This window comes from Eretmochelys imbricata, chromosome 1, assembly GCF_965152235.1.
Source record: "Eretmochelys imbricata isolate rEreImb1 chromosome 1, rEreImb1.hap1, whole genome shotgun sequence".
NCBI lineage: Eukaryota > Metazoa > Chordata > Testudines > Cheloniidae > Eretmochelys > Eretmochelys imbricata.
The window spans coordinates 46,614,771-46,638,585 of record NC_135572.1 but is presented as its reverse complement, the minus strand read 5'-3'; the positions used below and the strand labels follow the sequence as shown (position 1 = coordinate 46,638,585).

The window sequence follows — 23,815 nt, the reverse complement described above, 5'->3', positions numbered from 1 at the left end:
TTCATCATCTGGACCCATGGAAAAGAAGCCCTTGAGGAATTCCACCATGATTTCAAAAGTTTCCATCCCACCATCAACCTCAGCCTGGACCAGTCCACACAAGAGATCCACTTCCTGGACATGACGGTGCTAATAAGCGATGGTCACATAAACACCACCCTATACCGGAAACCTACTGACCGCTATTCCTACCTACATGCCTCCAGCTTTCACCCAGATCACACCACACGATCCATCGTCTACAGCCAAGCTCTACGATACAACCGCATTTGCTCCAATCCCTCAGACAGAGACAAACACCTACAAGATCTCTATCAAGCATTCTTACAACTACAATACTCACCTGCTGAAGTGAAGAAACAAATTGACAGAGCCAGAAGAGTACCCAGAAGTCACCTACTACAGGACAGGCCCAACAAAGATAATAACAGAACGCCACTAGCCATCACCTTCAGCCCCCAACTAAAACCTCTCCAACTCATCATCAAGGATCTACAACCTATCCTGAAGGATGACCCATCGCTCTCACAAATCTTGGGAGACAGGCCAGTCCTTGCCTACAGACAGCCCCCCAACCTGAAGCAAATACTCACCAGCAACCACGCACCACACAACAGAACCACTAACCCAGGAACCTATCCTTGCAACAAAGCCCGTTGCCAACTGTGTTCACATATCTATTCAGGGGACACCATCATAGGGCCTAATCACATCAGCCACACTATCAGAGGCTTGTTCACCTGCACATCTACCAATGTGATATCTGCCATCATGTGCCAGCAATGCCCCTCTGCCATGTACATTGGCCAAACTGGACAGTCTCTACGTAAAAGAATAAATGGACACAAATCAGATGCCAAGAATTATAACATTCATAAACCAGTCAGAGAACACTTCAATCTCTCTGGTCACTTGATTTCAGACCTAAAGGTTGCAATATTAGAACAAAAAGACTTCAAAAACAGACTCCAACGAGAGACTGCTGAATTGGAATTAATTTGCAAACTGGATACAATTAATTTAGGCTTGAATAGAGACTGGGAGTGGATGTGTCATTACACAAAGTAAAACTATTTCCCTATGTTTATTTCCCCCAACCCCCACTGCTCCTCGGACGTTCCTGTTAACTGCTGGAAATGGCCCACCTTGATTATCACTACAAAAGGTTTTCTCCCCCCCCCCCCCCAGCTGGTAATAGCTCATCTTAAGTGATCACTCTCCTTACAGTGTGTATGATAACACCCACTTTTTCATGTTCTGTGTGTATATAAATCTCCTCACTGTATTTTCCACTGAACGCATCCGATGAAGTGAGCTGTAGCTCACGAAAGCTTATGCTCAAATAAATTGGTTAGTCTCTAAGGTGCCACTAGTACTCCTTTTCTTTTTGCGAATACAGACTAACATGGCTGCTACTCTGAGACAAGTCAGTCTTTGTTCATGCCTATTGTGGGAACAACAAAAGCTCACATTCAAAATAAGTATGTAAATGGTCCCTGTTATACTAGCAATCAGTATTGCTACAGAGGGTCCTTTAAGACTGTGGAGGGGAGTCTATCATATTCCGGGGCGGGGAGAGGGTGGGAGGTTCTGCAAACACAGATTTAGGAAACAACAATAGAGAGAGGAAGTGGGTGGTCCTGGAATTGCATTTTGTGATTTGAAGAAGATGTACGCAGCTAACTCTGTGGAAGCCTCACATCTGGAACCTTGAAGTGTTGGCAGGGCAATCCTCTTCTTTCTCTGGCCAGTGGGAGAGAATCCTTGGAAATGTAGCCCCAGAATTGCTGTGACTTTTTCTGGCCTTCCTATTGGGTCATGCTGGGGAAGGATATAGGAGTTAAACCACCTCCTTCCCACAGAACTGTGACTGGAGCTGCTGATATTCTTTGTACCGGACACAGTCAGAACTCTACTTGGTTAGAGTACCCCACAAACTTCTGATCTCTAGAGAGACTGAAAACTCAGCAGGAACCTTTTGGAAGAAGAAACTCTGGGGGCATTTTGTTTGTGTTTGGACTTGATTACAAGACTGTTGTTTGTTTGGGACTTTGCAACAAGACCTCTGAGGAGAGTCTTAGTTCTCTAGAAAATGCCCATCCCTAAGAAGAATTGTATTGCTTGTTTTTAAAATAGCTTGATAGACGTAGCCTCTGGGTGACATTCCCTTGCAGTCTATTTAACATCCATAGATAAACAAAATGGAAATGTTTCAACCAAACTATACTCCTCCATCAGGGTTTGTAGTGGCTGGATGTATCCTGGACGATGAAGTGTTAAGGTCATTTTCAGAAACTATCCCATGAGTGCAGGTATATAAGTACAGATGGACAATGTGATGTTCACAGGGAATCTATCGTGTGTACTACAAGAAGTGCTGAGAGCGTTGTTAGGACAGCATGATATCTCTGGTCAACCCTATTCATAGGTGTGGCAAATTCAAATTTTTTTGTAATTTTTGATGATATTGATTATTTTTAAGCATTTTTTCCTTATTTTTTTCTATTTAAATTTTCACAACTGTGGGAAATTGAGGGGGCAGGAACAGGACCAGACAATAATTATTTAATGACATTAGAAACTGAGGTTCAAGAAGTTAAAGCTTTATAAGCATTAAAACACAAAATTGTCAACATTGCGCCTCAAAACATACAAAATAAATATCCTTAAATCAAACTCTTAAGTTTTCAAGCAGCATTTTTCTTACTTTGGCTATCTATAAATTTTGATTATTGGTAGAAATATTTTTTTTAATCAGTGTGTGTGGATATGGTGAATGCAACATTTCCGGACATACACAACTAAAAATTAAATCCTTCCAAGCAGGGTTGCCAACTTTCTAATGGCACAAAACCGAACACCCTGGCCCCGCCCCTTCCACAAGGCCCTGCCCCCTGCTCACTACATTCCCCCTCCCTCCCTCACTTTTACTGGGGTGGGGCAGGGGCTTGGGGTACCAGAGGGGGTGAGGGTTCCGGCTGGGGGTGTCAGATCTGGGGTAGGGGGGTGGGGCCAAGGAATTTGGCATGCGGGAGGGGTGTGGGTTGAGGCAGGGGGTTGGGGTGCAGTGGGGTGTGAGGGCTCTGGACTGGGGGACGGGCTCTGGGCTGAGACGAGGGATAAGGGATTTGGGGTGCAGGAGGGGGCTCCAGGTTTGGGGGGGCTCAGGGCTGCAGCAGGGGCTTGGGGTGCAGGAGGGGGTACAGGCTCTGGGCTTGGGGTGCAGACTCTGGGGTGGGGCCAGGAATGAGGGCTTTGGGGTGCAGGAGGGGGCTCCAGGTTTGGGGGGGCTAAGGGCTGCAGCAGGGGCTTGGGGTGCAGGAGGGGGTACAGGCTCTGGGCTTGGGGTGCAGACTCTGGGGTGGGGCCAGGAATGAGGGCTTTGGGGTGCAGGAGGGGGCTCCAGGTTTGGGGGGGCTCAGGGCTGCAGCAGGGGCTTGGGGTGCAGGAGGGGGTACAGGCTCTGGGCTTGGGGTGCAGACTCTGGGGTGGAGCCGGGAATGAGGGCTTTGGGGTGCAGGAGGGGGTCTCTGACTGGGGGGTCTCAGGACTGGGGCACTGGGTTGGGGCACGGGTTTGGGGCTTACCTTGGGTGGCTCCCAGTCAGCAGCACAGCAGGGCTAAGGCAGGCTGCCTGCCTGTCCTGACACCGCGTTGTGCGTGCCCTGGAAGTGGCCAATAGGTCCAACACTAGTAGGCGGGGGGGGGGGGCAGGAGGCTTTGCGCCCGTGGCCCCCACGCCTAGGAACCGGACCTGCTGGCTGCTTTCAGAGTGCAGTGCTGTGCCAGGACAGGTGGGGACTAGCCTGCCTTAGTGCCGCAGCACTGCTGACCGGACGTTTAATGGCCTGGTCGGTGGTGCTGACTGGAGCCACTGGGGTCTCTTTTTGACCGGGTGTTCCGGTCGAAAACCGGATACCTGGTCACCCGGTCACCCTACCTACCTATTGATCTGAATATTTTATTAGATTTGCTAATGATAGCATCAAAAGGTGCATGAGAGAGAGAATATAAGTGCCGTGTGATTAGTTTTGTGACAGTGCAGCCAGTGTGGTTGAAAAATCTTATTTTATGTGGTAACAAATGGCTGTTTGGTACATGGTTCAGTCTTTCTGTCAGTAAGCTCAGACAGAAGGTATGTCAGAGATTACATTACCTATATGATTTAAATTGTTTTGAAGCAACCACTTTCTGTTTGTATTTAGCAGCTGGGAAGGTGGCTGTTGCTTTGTCATCCTCATAAAGTAAGGTTGAATACCTTTGGAATTTGCCTAGACGTTTGTTTGGGAGAAACCCAAGTTCATGAAAATCTCTGAAGAGTATAGACAGGATATTGACTGTTTGCCAGAAGGTAACAAATATTAATTTGAACTGGTGTGCAGAAGAATTACTTCACATATTTAAGCTGGCAATGATACTTGTTTCTGTACAGTGGAATTCACATTAAATTGCTGAAGCTATTGAAGTGTGGAAGAAGCTTGAAAAACGTTTTTGATCAGTCTTTAATATAGTCTAATTTTCTACTCACAACAGAATTTTGATTGTTCATAAACAAGCCTCAGAGTTTTACTGCTCTGCATCTTGAGGATTTTAATAATATTACATTTGTGGAGAATTATTTAAAATTGAGTAAATATTGCCTAGTTTTTCCATTTTGATAACTGACATTATTTTCTTCTCTTAAAAACAAAATTATAAGAAACTAATTGAGTTCATGTGCCATGAGGATAATTGATTTTCAAACAAAATTCACTTGTTACACTGGAAAGATGAAGAATGTCATGTACATATGAAAGATAGCTGGCATTAACTGAATAGACAGTGTGGTACATGATCACTCTATGTTCATTATTGCTGTTTGGCAGGTTGCTTAAAGGAATAACAGGAGGTTACATAAAAGTAGAAGATGGAGGAAATGGAAGAGACAGGGAGAGACCAAGGCTAAAAGACCAAAGTGGACAAGTACTGGAGTGATGTAGTTTATATAGCCTTGATAGATGATATTCATAGACTGAGATGCCTTGTAGAAACACCCAGCAGAAAAGGAATTCACCCAGGCCATTTTTCTAGTGAGGCTAATCTCCATGATCAGTGTTTGAGACCTTCTGTGTCCATTCACTTAGGCAGAGTTTCTTGGTGTTCCCAATGGATAAATAATGGGGACAAGTCACGAACACAGAACAATCTGAATAATTTGGTGAGCTGCATGCAGTTAAACAGCATGTGTTTTAATATGGACAAATGCAAGGGTGTACATTTAGGAACAAGGAATGTAGGCCATAGTTACAGGATGTATCCTGGAATTCAGGGACTCTGAAAGTACTTAGGGGTCATTATAAGTAGTCAACTGAACATGAGCTTCCAGTGCAGTTCTGTGGCAAAAAGGTCTAACACACTCCTTGGATATAGAAGCAGGGGAATATTGAAGAGGAGTAGAGAGATGGTATTACTTCTGTATATGACATCGATGAGACAACTACTGGAATGCAGTGTCCAGTTCTGGTGTTAATGCTTTAAAAAGATGTTGGGGAAAGCTAGAGGAGGTTCAGAAAAGAGCTACAAAAATGATTTGTGGTCTGGAAAACTTGTCTTACAATTACAGACTTAAAGAGTTATTTCTTCCTTTTTCCAGAGAGACAGTTAAGATCTGACTTGATTGGTCAGTAAGTACCTACACAGGGAGAAGATATCTGATACCAAACTTACTTAAACTAGTAGACAAAGGCATAAGATCCAGTGGCTGGAAGTTTAAGATCGAATTGGAAACAAGATCCAACTTTTAAAAGTCCGGGTAATTTTACCACTGGAAGAGGTTACCAGAGCAAGTAGTACATTCAGCATCTCTTTATCTACATAGTCTTTAAATTCAGTGCTTTTCTGAAAGTGGTTTAGCCACAAATTATTGGGCTCAGTAGTATTCCCTTACATTCTTACAAGAATAATTTCCTCTACTTACAGGAATTACTTTTGGTTTGTGTTATGTAGAAGTTCAGTTAGTGGTCTCATCTCGCCTTAAAATGTATGGATCTGTGCAATCCTCCATTAGGCATTCGTAGCCAATGCACTTTAAACTCTTGTAAATGTTGCAAGAAATGGGCAAATAAACCATAACATTTCACAATGGGGGAAAAATTCACAATTTTAAAAAATGATTACCTTTCTTTTTGTCTTAGTAGGTTTATTGCAATGCAGTTAATACAGCTGGGTAAGTGAAGGACTCTGGATAACGGCCCACAACACAGTGAGTTAATATGAAAGAAAAGGACACAAGGACTGAGATTTTGTTAACTTTTGGTATCAGTAAACATAAATAACAGATGCCTGTAAGTAAAGATTTCACTATTAGATCAGGAATTGTTACATATAAAACATTACATGCTAATTAATTATTTTAAGTAGAGACCTAGTTTAGTAGAGACACTGCTGGAAACAGTAGTTAATGTTACCATTTGTATTTGGAAATGGCTGACCTACAGTGGATGGGCAGAGAGCTAATTATATGTAAAAATGTTTATATCATCCCAGGGTAGCTGATAGAAGAGGACAGGTGGGACCAGAGATCCCTAGGCATTCCTTTAGAAAGTGGCGGTAGATCTCCTGGCATAGCAATGGGGGGAGGGATAGCTCAGTGATTTGAGCATTGGCCTGCTAAACCCAGGGTTGTGAGTTCAATCCTTGAGGGGGCCATTTAGGGATCTGGGGAAAAAACTGGGGATTGATCCTGCTTTGAGCAGAGGGTTGGACTAGATGACCTCCTGAGATCCCTTCCAACCCTGATAGTCTATGATTCTATGTGACTACAGTGACAAGCCACAGAGGCTTATCTTGGTATCTGTGTGTCTGTAAGGAAATGCTTTTAGTCTAGTCAACAACATTTCAGTGGAGACTGTCGCGCCTGAAGTTCCCATTCAGTTTTAAATTATGCATGCCCCATAGCACGTATAAATGAATGTTTTGTATGAGGCTGTTAGAGAGGGAGATGGATGGCTTATAAATTGAGATGTTATTCTGTTTCGTGTTCGGCCAAATTGAGTTTGATAGCTGAGAGTAGGAGCACAAAGTTATTTGAGTTTTGTGAATGCAAGAAGGAATATCAATGGAAGAACCACAGTTTTTACCACAGAAAAATCCAAAGGTAGAAAAAGGAGGGATTGCCTTGATTGTATTTTGCTTTGTTTTCTTAGCTTGCTAAAGGCTGATTCTTTTCAGCTTTCATAAAGATTGCAGAAGTTGAAAGGAAGCTTTTCCCATATAAAGAAAAAGGTTGAGGAATTGTAAAATGAGTTAAGTATTTCCATTTAAGATCCTACAAAGTGGCTTATATGGGATGTGTATGGTTTTCTGGAAAGGGGAAGTAGTAAAAAACAGCTACGTTCTTCCATACATTAGTGCTCCCTGTTCTGGATCCATCTTTCTTTTCTCTCCTTCTCTTTAAACCCTCTAGTGTGGCGGGATAGCCTACAGAAATTATTGCAGTGCTAGGTCACGGAGTCACCTCTGTGTACACCCCTATCGAAGGGCAGAAAACAGTAGAAGAAAGAAAGCCCTAGCTATCTACCTCCTCCCTTCATTTATAGCAGAGGGAGCTTTCCTGTTTCACCCTTGATACCTCAAGGGAGCTTCCACTTCCAGTTGCTTTGGAGAAGGTAAGCTCTTTGGGGAAGAGACCATGTGTGTATATATATAAGATGCACCATTGTATGTAAGACCGTCATCACTAATTGAAGGACAAAGTCTCTTTAACACCTTCCATGTCCCTTCTATTATCTTGTGGGAGTGCAGGGATGACACTCTCAGCCCAACAAGCCCTTGTATTTAACTTTGACGGCTCCAGAGCTCAGCCAGGGAGATATTGTATCTGGACCGTGTAGGTCCTTTTTACTAGTTAGGAAGGAACCAGCACCCTTGGTTATGACACCTCTCCAATGTCATTCCTATGAGCCTTTGTCAAGCTGGAAGGAAAAAGAGGAACCACTTTTGTGTTACTTTAATCATTACATGACAGCTGTTGAGAGGGAAGTACCCCCTCAGCATAGAGACCAGACTATGCTCCTGAGTGTCCCCAAAAGTCTGTAGAAGCAACCCCAAGAGGCTGAATTTGAGCCCTTTAGAACCAGAGCATATTTTCTGCTGTTTGGCATTTGTTAATAAAGTGAACTAAAGAATCAGAAATAAGCATGTATCTTTAAAGGAGATAGTAAATGTCATCTTTAGATGCCTATTGCATTTATTATACATTTTTTCTATGTACAGCACAGTGTTTATTATAATTGTGACATATTAAACTGGAAAAGAGGGGATATTGAAGTTCAAAAATGAAATATTCAGCATTATAAAAATAATGGCTGATGTAGTAGGAGGTAATAGTTTGTAGTTAATAGCTGTGCTAGTATGCAATATATCTAGTGTTAAAAATACAAAACAGACTTCTGTGAGAGAGACTGAAGCAACAAAAGCAGAGTAATTTTCAGGTGTAAGGCTGGCTTTCCATGCTGAATTCTTCCATTGTGACTAGATGTTATAACACAAATGATACATAAGATCAAACTGTCCTGAGATATTTTCATCACCTACGCAAAGTTGTGGGAGAATTTTAATATCACTTTTGTGTTTAATCTCCTGTTTTAATAATAGGGTTTGTTTTTTTTAAATAAAAAAGGGTGCAGAGAAGGAAAACAGACATTAAATGTTCTTGGACCATTATTTGGTCAGGCCAGGTATAATTGGGTCCTTGATGGACTGTGTGGCCTAGTGGTTAATGCACACCCAGCCTTCGGAGCTGTGGTAAGGGAGCCTGGGCCTGCCCCCTCTAAAGGGTTGTGACCATAGGAGTATCAGCAGTGTTTGGCCTCCAAAGGGGCTCTCTGAGCTATCCTCCCTGGTCACTTCCTACTGCCGCTTTCCTCCTTCAGCTTCTGGTCCCGGATAAGGGAAAAAAAGAAAATGAAAAAGAAACCAAACCGTGAGCCCTAACTGGGCTCAGCATACAGTCCTGTTTCTTCAGGAAGGCTTCTCCGGCCCCTTTGTCAGGAGCCTTCACACTATCCTCAGACTCCCTTTCTGTGCTGGGTTGCTCCATTTTCAACCCTGTCTCCAGTAGCAGCATGTTCTGCAGGGGGGAGGGGCTACCTGGGCCCTGCAGCGGGGTGGGACTACCAGGGCTCAGTACTGTCCTTTAACCCTTTCCAGCCCAGTGTGGCGTTTGTATACTCCATCACACTAGGCTTTACGTAATATTGTTAACACACTAGGACAGGATGTAATACAGTGGCTCAGAAATATGCTGTCCGTGATTTACAGCTAATATGCATGAGGTATTATGGCACTGTTCTTGCTATCTGTGATACATACATGCTCTTGATGTGTCTTTAAAATGCTGCATATTACATATCATGATGCTATTTCATTACATGTTCATGAGAACTTGTAGGCCAAGTTTCTGCTTGAAGCTAATTTTAGCATCTGATTTATTTTTTGAAAAAAGACATATTAAATACAGATCCTTTAACCATTGGCAGGTGCCACTCTAGTTTATTGGAACTCTAGCTATTGAGGCTGGACCAGCATCATACAGCGTTATGAGATCAGATGTGTTTACTTGCTTTAAATAAATCAAAGCCTGTGTTACACTCCAGTAGTTACAGAGGGGGCTGGTCCTATTTTAATTACCCACTGGTGTATTCACTTGTACCAGCATGCTGACAACCTTTTCCCTTGAAGTTCACTGTCGTCATGTGATATCCTCTTTCTCCATTGGGAACAACAATGTATGTTCTTCTTTTCCTTCATATTGTGCAGGTATGTTTATACTTCTGTCAAAATTCTGAAATGAAAGGGTAAAAATATGTGACTAAAAAAGATTAAGGAAGGGTACTGGCATGCTTTATGTTCACAGGTTTTGCAATACATCCTCTCTGCTGTCTGCCTCTCTGTCTGCAGAGGATTTGTAAGAAATCCTACCTGGGTGTTTCCTATGTTCTGTTCTGCATTTTTGAAGAAATTGTGCTTCAGAGGTTGGACTTACAATTAGATAATCTATGTTAGAACCAGTGATGTGCCTGACAAACAAGAATTACAGGAAATATTTTCAAATGCTGCATGTTTCAAATGCACAAAATATTCAGACAAGATGTAACATCTACACAAATCTGATCTGTCTCAAATTAGCTGTTTTATGCCCTTTTATTTCATTTTGAAAAAATATGTATTTTTGAAGATGCCTTCCTAAATTATTAGGTTCTGCATGTTGTTGTATTTTACAGGATAATCTTGCTGGACAGTTTGGTCAGTAATCTGAATTTAGATTCTAAGAACAGGAGACCGTTTTGGTAATTTTCACAAGATATATTTTTAAGATCAGAGAATTCTAGCCACTCTGGTTTGAAAAATCCAAGTTTCTTTAAAAAAACTCTGTGTGTGTGTGTGTGTGTGTGTATATGTATATGTATGTGTGTGTGTATATATATATAATATAATTTAGGAAGCCAAAAAGAGATTTCTAGCACCTTGTAGTAAGAAAAGAGTGGGGGACACAGGGAGGGAAGGACGGTAATATGCAATAGGAAACTATATGCTTATAATAAGCCATAAGTGAAGGTTAACATACATTCTGGCCCAAAATAAAAAGTCAACTTTCTCCTTTGTCAAGGCTACTTGTTTTATTTATAGATCCATGTGATTTGTATTAGGACTCGGGTAGGGAATTAAGTCTTTAAACATAAGATCGCTTTGGTCTCCTAGGATACATACAGTAATAGCTATACAGTTATCCATAAGGTTTCACGGTAGCCAGCATAGAAATATTGTTAAACTTTAATTTAGTAATTTGAGCTACTTTATGAAGAAAGGTTTTGATTTCATTTGCTTTCTGTCCATTGCAAAATAAGTACAAAAATTTGATGTGAAGAATCACCTCCTAAAAACTTCACTCAAAATGATGCACTACTAAATTAAAAAGAAAAGTAAATAAAGACATTTTGAAACAAAGCTGCATTCCTCTATTATTTAGTTTTCTTTTTTTCTAATTCTGTTCATCTTACAGAACTTCCTGCTAGTAAAAATTACCCATTCAATATCTCCTAGCTTTGTATTTTGAAGCAGTCATATTTGATATTTTCAAATGGAGGTCCTTGCAGAAGATAATACTGTTATTCCTTTTGATGCAAGCAGCCAAAATTTGGAGTTTTATCACAAAACTTTTGTGGGTTATTTCTGTTAAGCAGAGAACTTGATGATGGAGTCAGGTATTTCTTTGATGCAATCCTGTTTTATTTACAAATAAAATAAAGTACTGTTTTCCTGGACAAAGTGGAAATCAAACTGGATAAAGTTTCTTTGCTCCCAGTTCCAAACTTCTGTCCAGATAGCACTCTTCTCCAAAGATCTCTTAGCTTTTTCTCAGGGACATGCTGCAAGTGCTCCTCTGAGGCTTCCTTATTGCCGTCTCTGTCTCATTCTGAGGTAAAAAGAAAAGGAGTACTTGTGGCACCCTAGAGACTAACCAATTTATTTGAGCATAAGCTTTCGTGAGCTACAGCTCACTTCATCGGCTGCTACTCTGAAACCTGTCATTCTGAGGTGTTTCTGGTGCTTCTGTGTCACACAGACACCTGTGATCCAATCAATTCCTTGCCCCTGCGTTTATCAGACCTGTGGGAAACCCCTTGGCCCCTGCAGCTGCCCAGGCTTGCGTTCAGTCTAGTCCTTGTTCAATGGTTTTCCATTGTTTTAACTATCACTAAACTAAGGAGCATTTCGACATGGAAGAAACTACAGAAAAATAAAATGGCCAAGAGTGTGTCTGGGAGCTTTACAATTAGCATCATTTGTTTATTAAACTTAATGTGATGCAACAATAATCGTATTAATAATTCATGTGGAACAATACTTTATAGTGAAATCATCACATTTATGGTCTCCAAAAGATAGCCCAAGTGAAATGTATTTGAGCCATCATGTTAATTCTCTATCCTGTTGCCTTTTCCATACAAAACTCCCATTTGAAGTCCAGGAGTCCCAACACAGAAAAACTATGAGATCAGGCCTTGAACTGTAACAGTCTCACAGATCATATCATACTCAAATTAAGAATGAAAAAAATACTGACTCTATTAATTAGTCTACATGAGAAAGTTGCACTTGTTTAACTTAGATCATTTTTAAAAAAAGCTTTAGTGAAACCAATGCAAAATCGTGTATAAACAATTATATTTTAATAATGCTTTATTTCCTTTTATCTTAAGTCAGAAAGGAATTGACTTAAGCTAAACTGAGATGAAATTCTTCAAAACAAGTGTCTACACAGGATTTTGCAGTGGTTAAAATCACGCCCTTTAGTTAAACTGGTCTGTGTAGACAGCCCGCAAGTCTGTGTGTTTCCGATGTCCTCAGTTTTGAAGCTCGGAAATGGAAGTGGCTTGGCTAGAAGGGGCTTTTTAGTACAGTACGCTATTCTTCTGTTGTAGAGTGTTTCTAGTCTGTAGACAAGACCCAAGATCATTCAACTAAAGTCCTTTTCAGAATCCCTGGATTTTTTTTCCTAACCACAGGTGGAATAAGTTCTCTTCACGCTGCCTTAGCTGAATAGTCATTAGAGAGAGGGCTGGTTCTCTGACCCTTTTTTTTTTATTAAATGTCTTCTAATATACTACAAGTGAGAGTAAGGGTATTCTACCACAAAGTGTTCTTAGTTATGTTGCTGATTAAATGAAATTGTGTATTCTTGATGGACAAAGGTGGGTTTTACATCTCTAGTTCTTAGATGGTTAATTTTAAAGTGCAATGTTAATTTTTGGTTTCCAGAGCTACTAAAATTCAGGGTTTTTTGTTTTTTACTTTTAAAAGTGTGGCAATCCTTTAAGAACATTTTCCAAAAGATTAGTGTTATTTCTGCTGAACCTTAACTCTGGGTTAACAAAGTTCGACCTGCAAATTAATTATTATAAAGCTGGTGACTGACAGCCTATGAGACTGAAGTTCTCTGTCTCTTCACAGAACAGGAACAGTTTGGGCAGCAGCAATGCAGATTTCCTTATACTGCCTGCCAACATGCCTTAAATCTGACCAGGAAGAGGCCACCTAGAAGGGTGAGAATTGAAAGTAGTTAATTTTCCATAATCAGTTACTACGTGGCTTTTTTTTTTTTTTTTTGCTAGCGAGGCTGTCATTTGTGAGTGAATTGTGTGGAAAGGCTCCACTTGTCCTTTGGGGACTGGAGTGAGACTCATGTCACACAAGGTACTGAGTTTCTGTGAGATGGTGGCAGCCCTGAGTCACTACCAGATCTGGATTTTTGAAAAAGTAATCTACCGCTGAAAAGCTCCATTCCCATTTCTAATCTGCACTGCATTCACACTGAGATCTTGATAGACATGCAAAATATTACTTTGTGTAGGTATCTTATTTGTTACAAAAAGATTTTGGAACATTTAGCTTGGGATGGGGAGAAAATTCTATAGACTTTATAAAGAAGTATGAGTTAGAATTTTATCTTTATGCCAACCTACCCTGTCAAGAAAAGTTTGAATTTCCAACCCTGTGTGTCTTACGTGCACATAGGCAGGTTATTTCCAATGATAGAATGTAATTTCTTAAAGAACTGCTTTCAGAAGTATTGCATCCTGTAGTACCATGCTTCAAGACCATAACCATGAGTACCCAAAGTAGGTCTGGAAGTTGTGACATAGCCCTTAGGAACTGGGCAAATAGCATTGGGGGAGTATAGTCCAAAGTATCCTTGTTAGAATCTGCAGTGCCAAATTTAAGAATGCCTAGAAGACTATAGGAGGAAGGAGGAAAGGGCTGACTGCTTCCCCATATTATTGACTGTCTTCACGCATTCTCTCTCTGTCATTGGAGCATTGACCAAGAATTTCAAATATGCATGCATGAAGTTAGGCTTTTTAAATAAGTGGCCTGATTTTTCAAGTGCTGAGGAGCCAGCAGTTCCCAGTGAAGTAAAAGGGAGCTGCAGGGACCTCGGCACTTCTGAAAATCCAGCAGTTTATTTAGGATCTTAAACATGGTTTCAGGCTCCTAACCGTAGGCATCCATTTTTTAACATCTTGGCTTCTGTCTATTTTGGCTGACATTCAATGTAAATGTTATCATAGCATGATACATCCCTCATTTGCTAACTCTGCAGCTGTAATCCAAATTAGAGCCCCTTGATTTTTCCCAGTTAGATTTTTTTTCCATATTTAGTCGTGGGATGAAGTACTTGTCCATATCTGTTGCGTGCATGAACCAGGGTGGGTGAGGTAATATTTTTTTATTGGACCAACTTCTGCTGGTGAAAGAGACAGGCTTTTGAGCTAAACAGAGCTCTTCTTCAGGTTTGGAGAAGAACTCTATGTAGCTGAAAAGCTTGTCTCTCTCACCAACAGAAGTTGGTCCAATAACAGATATTACGTCATCCACCTGGACTCTCTAATATCCTAAGAACCGACACGGCTACAACAACACCACTTTTATGAACCAGTAATTAGGTGAAATTATTTTAGTGTTTTGCATTAGTACTTATTACTCATTTTTGTAATTCACTTTTTTCTCTGGTTTTCCTAAAACTTGTTATGGCTTCTGTACAGCTGTATGAAATGAAGTCTGACTACTATTTAATTACAAAGTAGTAATTTTCACTTTCATGCTCATGTTCTATTGTGTCTTTAAGTTTTAACCAAAAAAAAAGAGCTAGACTTCCAAGAAAAGTGAACAGAGATGTTGCTGGCATGTAGGACTGATTATTCTTTCCTTCTGTGTCCAGTGTTTTGAAAATTGGGCTTTCCTTCCATGTGATCAAGTGGAAACAAGTTATTTAACATCTGGCTCCAGAGTGCCATGCAAGTTTAAGAGTAAACCTAGAATGTGTATCAGAATCTGTTCTGTTAAGTTGCTGTGTTATGGTAACGCTGTACATCTTTGCTCACAGTTACACTTGAACCCTCTACTGCAGTGGTTTTCAAACTGCAGGTCGTGACCCAGTACAAGGTCACGGAATGGAAGGGATTGGGTCATGGCAGCTCTGATCCGCACGGCTGACTGGGCCGTTAAAAGTCCCATCGGCAGTGCTGCCCAGCTAAGGCAGGCTAGTTCCTACCTGTTCTGACACCGTGCTGTGCCCCGGAAGCAGCCAGCAGCAGGTCCAGCTACTAGGCGGGAGGGGCCCCATGGGGCTCCATGCACTGCCCCAGCCCCAAGCACCGGCTCTGCACTCCCATTGGCTGGGAACCAGCCAATGGGAGCTGGGGAGCTCGGTGCCTGTGGGCGAGAGCTGCGCAGAGCCACTTGCGGGCCTCCACCTAGGAGCTGGACCTGCTGCTGGCCACTTCTGGGGCACAGTGCGGTCACGGTGCCAGGACACGCAGGAAGCCTGCCTTAGCTGCGCCGCTGCCCGGGAGTTGCCTGAGGTAAGCCCACACCCCAACCCCACGCCCCAATCCCCTGCCCCAGCCCTGACCCCCCCCCCCAAACCCGGAGCCCCCTCCTGCACTCCAAACCCCTCATCCCTGGCCCCACCCCAGAGCCCCCCTCCCACACCCTGAACCACTCATTGCCAGCCCCACCCCAGAGCCTGCTCCCCCAGCCCAGAGCCCCCCTCCCACACCCTGAACCACTCATTGCCAGCCCCACCCCGCAGCCCTCACCCCTTCATCCCCAGCTCCGTTGGGTCATGGGCATTAACAATTTTCTTCAACTGGGTCACAAGAAAAAAAGTTTGAAAACCACTGCTCTACTGTATTTCAATAACCTCTTGCTGAAATACAGAAATACTTTGTTCCCAAGAACACTCTTGTAGGATACAAGGGATGTACTGTACTGGACAAACTTCCCACTCCAGTGTATGTACTGTTTAACGTACTACATACCATTGAGAGAACCTTGCTGTTCTGTGGATCCTGATGACCCCAGGATTACTATTTATTTTAATTGCAACCAGCCAAGATGGTGACTGGAATAGGATTTTAAGGGTGTAGAACTAAAAAGCTTTAAGACATAGAATGGATATGGAAATGGATTTAAGAAAAACAGTTTTATCCAACAAATGCTCCTTACAAGTCTCTCTAATTCCACAGCCATGAAATGTGCTTACAAAGACTGGAGTAAGAAAGTGTATTATGCCCAGTTTTTGACTGATACAAATGCAATGTTATCTTAATTTGTATATTCTTTGTCTCTTTTGGATATATCCACACAGAGATTTAATTTCTGTGTGAATTCTATTATTAAAATCCTAGATAAAGTGGGTGGGGTAGGGGTGTTTGTGTGTAAATATATATATATATTTATATATATATATATGTAAAGAGCTGTTTATCTTTCTAAACACAATATTTAATTAAAAGAAAGTTTTATGGGTGTCTCATAATATTCACTAAATGTAGCAAGTTGTGGGGAAGGGATAACTCAGTGGTTTGAGCATTGTCCTGCTAAACCCAGGAGTTGTGAGTTCAATCCTTGAGGGGGCCATTTGGGAGCTGGGGCAAAAATTGGGGATTGGTCTTGCTTTGAGCAGGGGGTTGGACTAGATGACCTCCTGAGGTCCCTTCCAACCCTGGTATTCTATGATTCTAAGTTACTACTGAGTAGTTTGGATAGATTTATATCAGATATGTGTTAGACCTTAGTTCCTCCTGTGACGCTGACACATTGGGCAGTCCAGTTCCTTCACTGATTACAGTCGCTTGTTAATTGTAGTACTTCTTCCCAGGTGATGCCACCGCATTCAATATTCTCTGTCACTGTTTTCTGCCAGTTCTTCCTTGGCCTTGCTCATTTTCTCTGTTCTTTCTCGGGTACCCAGTTCAATGTTTACTTAGCATGTCTCCCATCTTCCATACAGTGTACATGTCCCAACCATCTGAGCCTTCTTTCACAAGTTGCAAGTTATTACTGTATAGATTTGTATCACATAAGTATCTGTTTATTTTAAGTGTTGTATTTTTGTCCTTAGAATTTCTTTTGCATGCAATAAAGATTTTTACTTAAAACTAGGTGGTATAAGAATGTCCAGTTACTCATAACCAGGGCATCCAGTGTTTTCTATGGCATTCTGGATTTAAATTTTGCAGAAAGGTCTGTAGTTTCTGTAGTATACCAACTGCTAAAACCTGTGACATTCTGAAACTTCTGTGGTGCTTTGAAGTGAATGGAAAATCATTCAGAAGAACTAAAAACCAAGGAAAACCAGAGGCTGCATTGTGAATTCCTCATGAGTGGACCCCAGCTCTTGTGCAGAGCCCTGTTGACTTTAGTGAGGCTCTGTGCAGGAGACATCCATCCGGTGCAGGTTTGGGACCTAAAGTGGGGCCAGTCCTGCTCCCATTGAAACCAATGACAAACCTTGCATTGACTTTAGAGGTGCTGGGTTGGGCCACTGTCAGGGGATGTCTTGATACAGATTTCTAATTTATTTTTCCTCTCTTGTCTGTTCATGCACTATTTTACTATATGAACTTGGTTATATTACAGCAACACCCATTTGGTATGTCTTCACTGCAGTTAACTCGCTTGATCTGCACCTGGGTCTGAGCACTTCAATTGATCTAACTCAGGTGTGACCAACCACCATCTAGAGGTTTGTCTTTATTGCAGTGTTAACTCAGATGTTACCCCAATTTAAATGCCATCCACACATTAAAACCTCATAACTTCAGTGTGTTGGTAATTTTTAACTTGAGTTGACTGATCCACCAGGGCATGTAGCACAACTCATTAGCTCTGATACAATCACACTGTGCTGCAGACTAAATGGAATAACTCTGCAGTTAATACAGTCATTCTGTGCAACTCAAATGCTAATTTTCAGCTCTTACTCGACGTAGGCTAATTAGAGTATAGATAAGTCTGCCATGAAAACATAACATAAGAAGGTAAATTTATTTTTTAAGAGCTGCCTCCATCCTAGTAATATTTACCATGCACTGGGAATAAGTAAATAGTCTCCAGATCTCTGGAGAAGCATTCCTTTGTTATGACTGGAGGCCAGTTTAAGTGCTTGCTAGTGATGGCCTTTAGCCAGTTGATGCAAGTGACTGAAGCTTCAAGTCCCCCAGGATGCCTTTTGTTCCCTTTCTATAACCCCTTACACTTCTCCCTCATAGCATAAAGTGCCTTACGCTTTGCGGTTGGAAGTATTTCCTGCACTTCTCTGAGAATGTTTGGTAACCTATGATATATTGATTCCCCCTGCGTGTTGACGGAGAGCTATGGCCTTCCTTTTCCCTGCCAAGGGCTGAGCCATTTGTAAAAACTATCTCCTTGCTTTATCTCAAGAGTCCATCCTTCACACCAAGAAGAGTGGGCAGAACCAAGAGTTCCCACCTGTCCGGTTTAGATCTCCTTAGAAATTCTCCATTTTAGATAAGTGTTCTTTTACATTTGATCATATATTTTACCCAGTTTCCTTATCCTTTTACTGAGCCAAAGAGCTTGTTACTGAGCATAATCTGCCTCACAAAATAATTTCAACTCCCACTGCCATCCAGACTTTGACTGACTGGCAGAGAAGGGAAAGCCAAAAAGGAGGTAGGTGTCTGTCATGGAAGGTGGTGTAAGTTTGTCTGAAGGGTCAGGTTTCCTGTTTCTGCCTACAGACACCCTAAAAACTCTTACTCTGGAATCTACTTCCACTGGGGGAACTTGCAGGTAGCAATTGATTCTTTCTTTCCCCCCCACCCTCCCTTTATTTTCTGCCTGTTTTGGGTTCACCTCTTGTGGCTGCTGAGACCTTGACCCTCTCTCCAGGGTAGCTCCAAGATAGTTATCTCCTTGGGGATGTCTTCATTTAGACCCTTAGGATACTGATGTGATGGGGGCTTGCTCTCCAATTAAGACACCTCTCAAGAAAGATGAAAAGGGAATATAGCCACACTTCACTTTTTATTTCTCTCACCTGCCTCTGACTTTTAAAAATCTATATAATTTAATCAAATCATGTCTTTTGTATGTTACATTCTGGGTAGCCAGGAGCCCATTATGTTTAATGTAGTTAAAGTTGTTCTGCTTTTCTGTGGAAGCTGTCATTTGGGAACAGGATACATGGGAATGGGCTTTATAGAAGGTTTAGCTTCTTGATTGATGGCTTTCTGCTGTCTTAATCTCTCCAAACAGAAAGGGCAACCCAAATGTTAAAAGCTGTTAGATAGATTGTCTTGTAGAAAATAAATGCATGGATAAGCAACATTTTCACTCTCTGCCTCCCTCTGCAATTCAGTCAATCAGTAGGAAAGAAGCGGTCTGGCTAATTATCCCCTTGCTGTTAATTTCTTGACTGCAGGCATACTAATTTTTTTTTCTCAGACATAAAATCCTACCGCTTACAGTGATGTTAATCAAAGGTTGTGTTGGTGCTTTTCTATACTTTGGAGAAAAGCCATGTTTAGCTGAATTACTTAAGCTTGGGGAAATTGTTTTTTCAACTAAGAGAGCAATCAGGTTATTAAAATTTTGCAGTCTTGTACCAAAAAAAAAAAAAAAAAGCTTTGTTTTTAAAACAAACAATTTTTGGTCTCAGACTTGGTGAACGTATAATCCTGAATGATTTTTTTTCCTTATTAGATGAAATTGAGTCTGTTATTTCAAAAGTAATGTACTTTACTCTTCTTCCTGATAGAACACAGCAGAGTGCTGAAGAGAGGGGAAAAAATCACCTACTAGTTTCATCTGTCTGAAGTATAATGGTGACACATCCATAGGTCCCTCTGGTATACACTCTGTGTTTATGGCAAGTTTGTGTTTTATTTTCATGGTATAATAGAAGCCATGGGTAAGATCTGTAAAGTTCTGCATATTTATTTTGGCATTATGGCATATGATTGCTGTGGCCACAGAATAGCCAGCTTGGCTTTTGATATCCTGACTATTTCACTGTAATGTGGGTTTTGAACCTGGGAGTCATAAGCAAGGGTTCACAACCATTTCCCTTTCTTCCTGGTTAATGGGAGGGAGCTCCCATAATTTTTTTGTGTTGTAGCATGGGGTCTCAATACAGGTATGAAAAAGATAGAAACCCATTGCTCCTTGAATGTTTACGGTCTTAGTTTGAACTCTTACATCCTTGTTTTGATGTGATTTTTTTTAATGTAAAGAATTTTTAAACACTTGTGGATCCTGAATATATGTCCAACTATGACTACTGGTATTTAGAACATCTCTTGGGATTCTGTACTTCTCTCTAGTTCTTTATGCATTTTCAGAATATTCTGCCATTATTTAAAGGCTTTGAGATAATATTTCACTGTTATGCAGATGACACCAAAATATATTTGTATTTTATGTCTGATTCTGGTATGCAGGTTTGCTTTGCTTTTTAAGTTGATCTGCTGAAATTCAATATTTGACAGCAACAGATGGTCATTGTCTTTAATATAGTTCAGGTCATTCTGCTGTTAATTTGGTCCAAAGCACTAGTGTAAAGTACCTTGGGCCTGCTTTTCTAGAAAACTTTGATATTTTAGACTGAACTTTTACTCTATACAACTACAATATTTTGTTTTGAGTTTTCAATAACAGAGCCTGGATAGAGCATTTGTTTTCTATAAATGGCGTAAAAACTTGTTCATGCTTTAAATACAAATGTGCTGACTGTTTTTTATTTATAAAGTACTGTATGTTGGCCTTCTTCTTGTTTCTCTACATATTTTCTCCAGTGTGTCCAGAATGCAGCTATTAGGTTTCTTGTGAGAGTCAAATTTGCTTCTCATATTACCCCTGTGCCAGAATCCCTATATTATGTCCTTGCTCGGCAATGAGTTAGTTTTAAATTTCTAAGAAGTCCTGCATGTGTTAGAACAATTTTGTCTGAGTTTCTTGCTCCCTGCCTCAGTCAGGAGTGGGTGAAGTAGGTTCTGAAAGGGAGGAGAGAGAGCACATAATTTTGGTGATTGTCACTAAGTGGGGTTTGGTGTTTTTGCATCAAATAGACAAAGTGTTAAAAAAAATAACTTGGTGTTCCCTGCTTTCACACCATTGTTTATTCTACTGTACATCTTGGTTTCTCTTTTCCTCCAACTTTTTGAGGGTCTCTTGCTCGGTCTAAATTTTCCACATCTAATAAATATATAAATGTATATATGTGTGTGTGTGTGTGTGTGTGTGTGTGTGTTACATTAAAGATTATCTTCTTTGATCTCTCCTTTTCTTTGAGTCGGAGACTTATCTGATGTAGTCTCTGTATGTGTTATAAGGAGCTTGGCGTTTCATTGAAGAGTCCTATGAGGTACCAGTCCTCATCTCTCCTGTTTCCATTCAGATTTGTTTGACTAGAGTAAGTCTACTGCAAGCTCCTGAGCCAAAAATGAGTGTTCCCACTAAATGGGTTGTGGAAGGTGGCCACTTGATGATTTTTGCACACTTTGAACAAATACTTCTGGCTAAATATTTGGTCTTTTGTAGTTGCTGCCCGGTTTAATAGGGTTCCTTTCTGGCACCTTCCAAGCTACTTTCATGTAGAGCAGGAGTGGGCAAACTTTTTGGCCCGAGGGCAGCATCTGGGTATGGAAATTGTATGGTGGGCCATGAATGCTCATGAAATTGGGGGTTGGGGTGTGGCAGGGGGGTTGAGGTGTGGGGGGGTGAGGGCTCCGGCTGGAGGTGCAGGCTCTGGTATGGGGCCAGGGATGAAGGGTTTGGGGTGCAGGAGGTAGCTGCGGGCTGGAGATGGAGCAGAGGGGTTCAGAGTATGGGAGTGGTCTCCAGGCTGTGAGTCAGGGTATTGGGGTATGGGAGGGGGTACAGGCTCTGGGCTGGGGGTGCAGGTTCCAGGGTAGAGCCAGAAATGAGGGGTTCAGGGTATGGAAGGGGGTCCAGACTGGGGCAGGGGGTTGGCTCGTGGGAGGAGGTTGGGGTGCAGACTCTAGGTAACACTTACCTAAAGCAGCTCCTGGAAGCAGCAGCACGTCCCCCTTCCGGCTCTTACACAGAGGCGCAGCGCCAGCCAGGCCGCTCTGCGCGGTGTCCCATCCACAGGCACCACCCCTGCAGCTCCCATTGGCCACAGTTCCTGGCCAATGGGAGCTGCAGAGCCTGCGGACGGGGCAGCGCGCAGAGCCGCGTGGCTGCCCCTGTGCGTAGGGAGCTGGAGGGGGACATGTCGCTGCTTCCAGAAGCCACATGGAGCCACAGCATGCGCGGAGTGGGGCAAGCCCCAGACCCCACTCCCTGGCTAGAGCCCAGAGCGGGGCAAGCCCCTGACCCTGCTCCCCGGCGGGAGCTCGAAGGTCGGATTAAAAGGTCTGACAGGCTGGATGCAGCCCGTGGGCCATAGTTTGCCCACCCCTGATTTAGAGTGTACCTGCTTCTCCTTCCCGTGCATCTTTTCCTTTAGTTGATAGGATCACTACTTGGATCCTATCAGTCTAGACAAGTGGATCACAGAATGTAAAGTTACAATGATATTGCATTGATCCAATTATTCCAGAGTCTTAGCTTTTTATAAGAAAACATACAGCAGGTGTCCTTGCAAGAGAACTCTGTTTAAAGGAGCTGCTGTAATTAAAGCCTGTAGCTCTTTGTTACTATAGAAACGTAGCACACCACAAATATGAAATGCAAGTTTCCGTAGTGTTGACTCTTCCATAATCTGCATTCACCAGATTTAGGTGATCCTTCATTTGTTACCCAGTAAAACTGCCTTCCTGCTGAAGTAGCTAAAAGTACTTTTCCTAGAGATGTGACTTATTTAAAAACCCTAAAACTGAATTCCTGAAGCATAAAAACAAAAGCATTGTCTGCAGTATGTTCCTGAAATTTTCTGAAGTCGATGCACTGTCCAAATGCAGTCTACTATGAGCACAGATTTAATTGTAAAGTATAATTATTATATGGGCATTGTTTTTATGGAACGTAGATACTTAGAGTAGGTGGAAAAGACAATGTAAATCGATGACAGTAGTTTGAGCCCAGCATTGTTTGGTTCTGGTATAATTTTGGCCATATACAAAACTTACCATTGGGATGTAATTTTATTTGCTTGAATACAAAAGGCCTGCTTATTCTTGTGAACTTAATATTTTAATTTTCCTGGATACGATAGGGCTGAACGTCAGTCTGAAAATGTGCATGTTGGATAAAAAGACCTTTAACAGAAATCTGCCAGGGCTTTGGTCAGCACTTCTGCCTCTCCAGCAAAGTTATTGATTTTTGACTTACCAGACACCTTCCTGTGGCATCATAGCATTTTAATAGTTTATATCCTACAAAAAATTTGACAATGGTTAAGCTGCTGGTGTGCTGAGACCACAACCTATCATGCTGACCAATATTGTCCCATTGTTTCCTTATACTGCCCAGTCACTTTATCTGTATCCATTTGTTGTATATTTTCTTATACTTACTCTTTGGGGGCAGGGACTGTCTTTTTCTTCTGTGATTGTACTGCACCTAGCACAATGGGGTCCTGGGCCATGACTGGGGCTCCTATGCTCCATACAAATAATAATTAGTAATAATAAATACCCAAAGTTAGAATTGGGATAAACTTTTAGTATTTTCAGAGTAAAATCTTACAGGATTACTTTAAAATTACTTTTAAAATCTGTTTTCCTGCATATGAATATAATGAAGCCCCAGATATCTGAATCATTAATACAGACCTTATAAAGCCATCAGAGTATTGTTTCTAGTTCTGCTTCATTTACATGGGTATTTTTAGTGTATATTTTCAATAATAAAAACAGAAGCTGTACCTGCTGAGTCGGCTGATAGGCAATGTAGGCAGTGGGAATTGACATGGAGCACTGCTCTTATTCTATAGCACCTGTCAAGGTTCCTTCCCCACTCTGAACTCTAGGGTACAGATGTGGGGGCCTCCATGAAAACC

At 41.7% G+C, this 23,815-nt stretch overlaps 1 protein-coding gene across 4 annotated transcripts in view; it reads left to right on the top strand.

Annotated features, from left to right (window-relative positions):
- LNX2 (ligand of numb-protein X 2) overlaps positions 1–23,815 on the top strand; it is a 92,822-nt gene that overhangs the window by 23,971 nt on the left and 45,036 nt on the right. For 2 of the 4 annotated variants that reach the window (XM_077809788.1, XM_077809759.1), the window contains exon 2: positions 12,994–13,085. The exons of 1 other annotated variant lie outside the window; for it this stretch is intronic. The gene's annotated coding sequence lies outside the window, so the exon portion shown is untranslated. Of the gene's footprint in view, positions 1–7,536; positions 7,647–12,993; positions 13,086–23,815 lie in introns of those variants that run through there. One more of the 4 variants, XM_077809778.1, reaches the window with a different exon arrangement.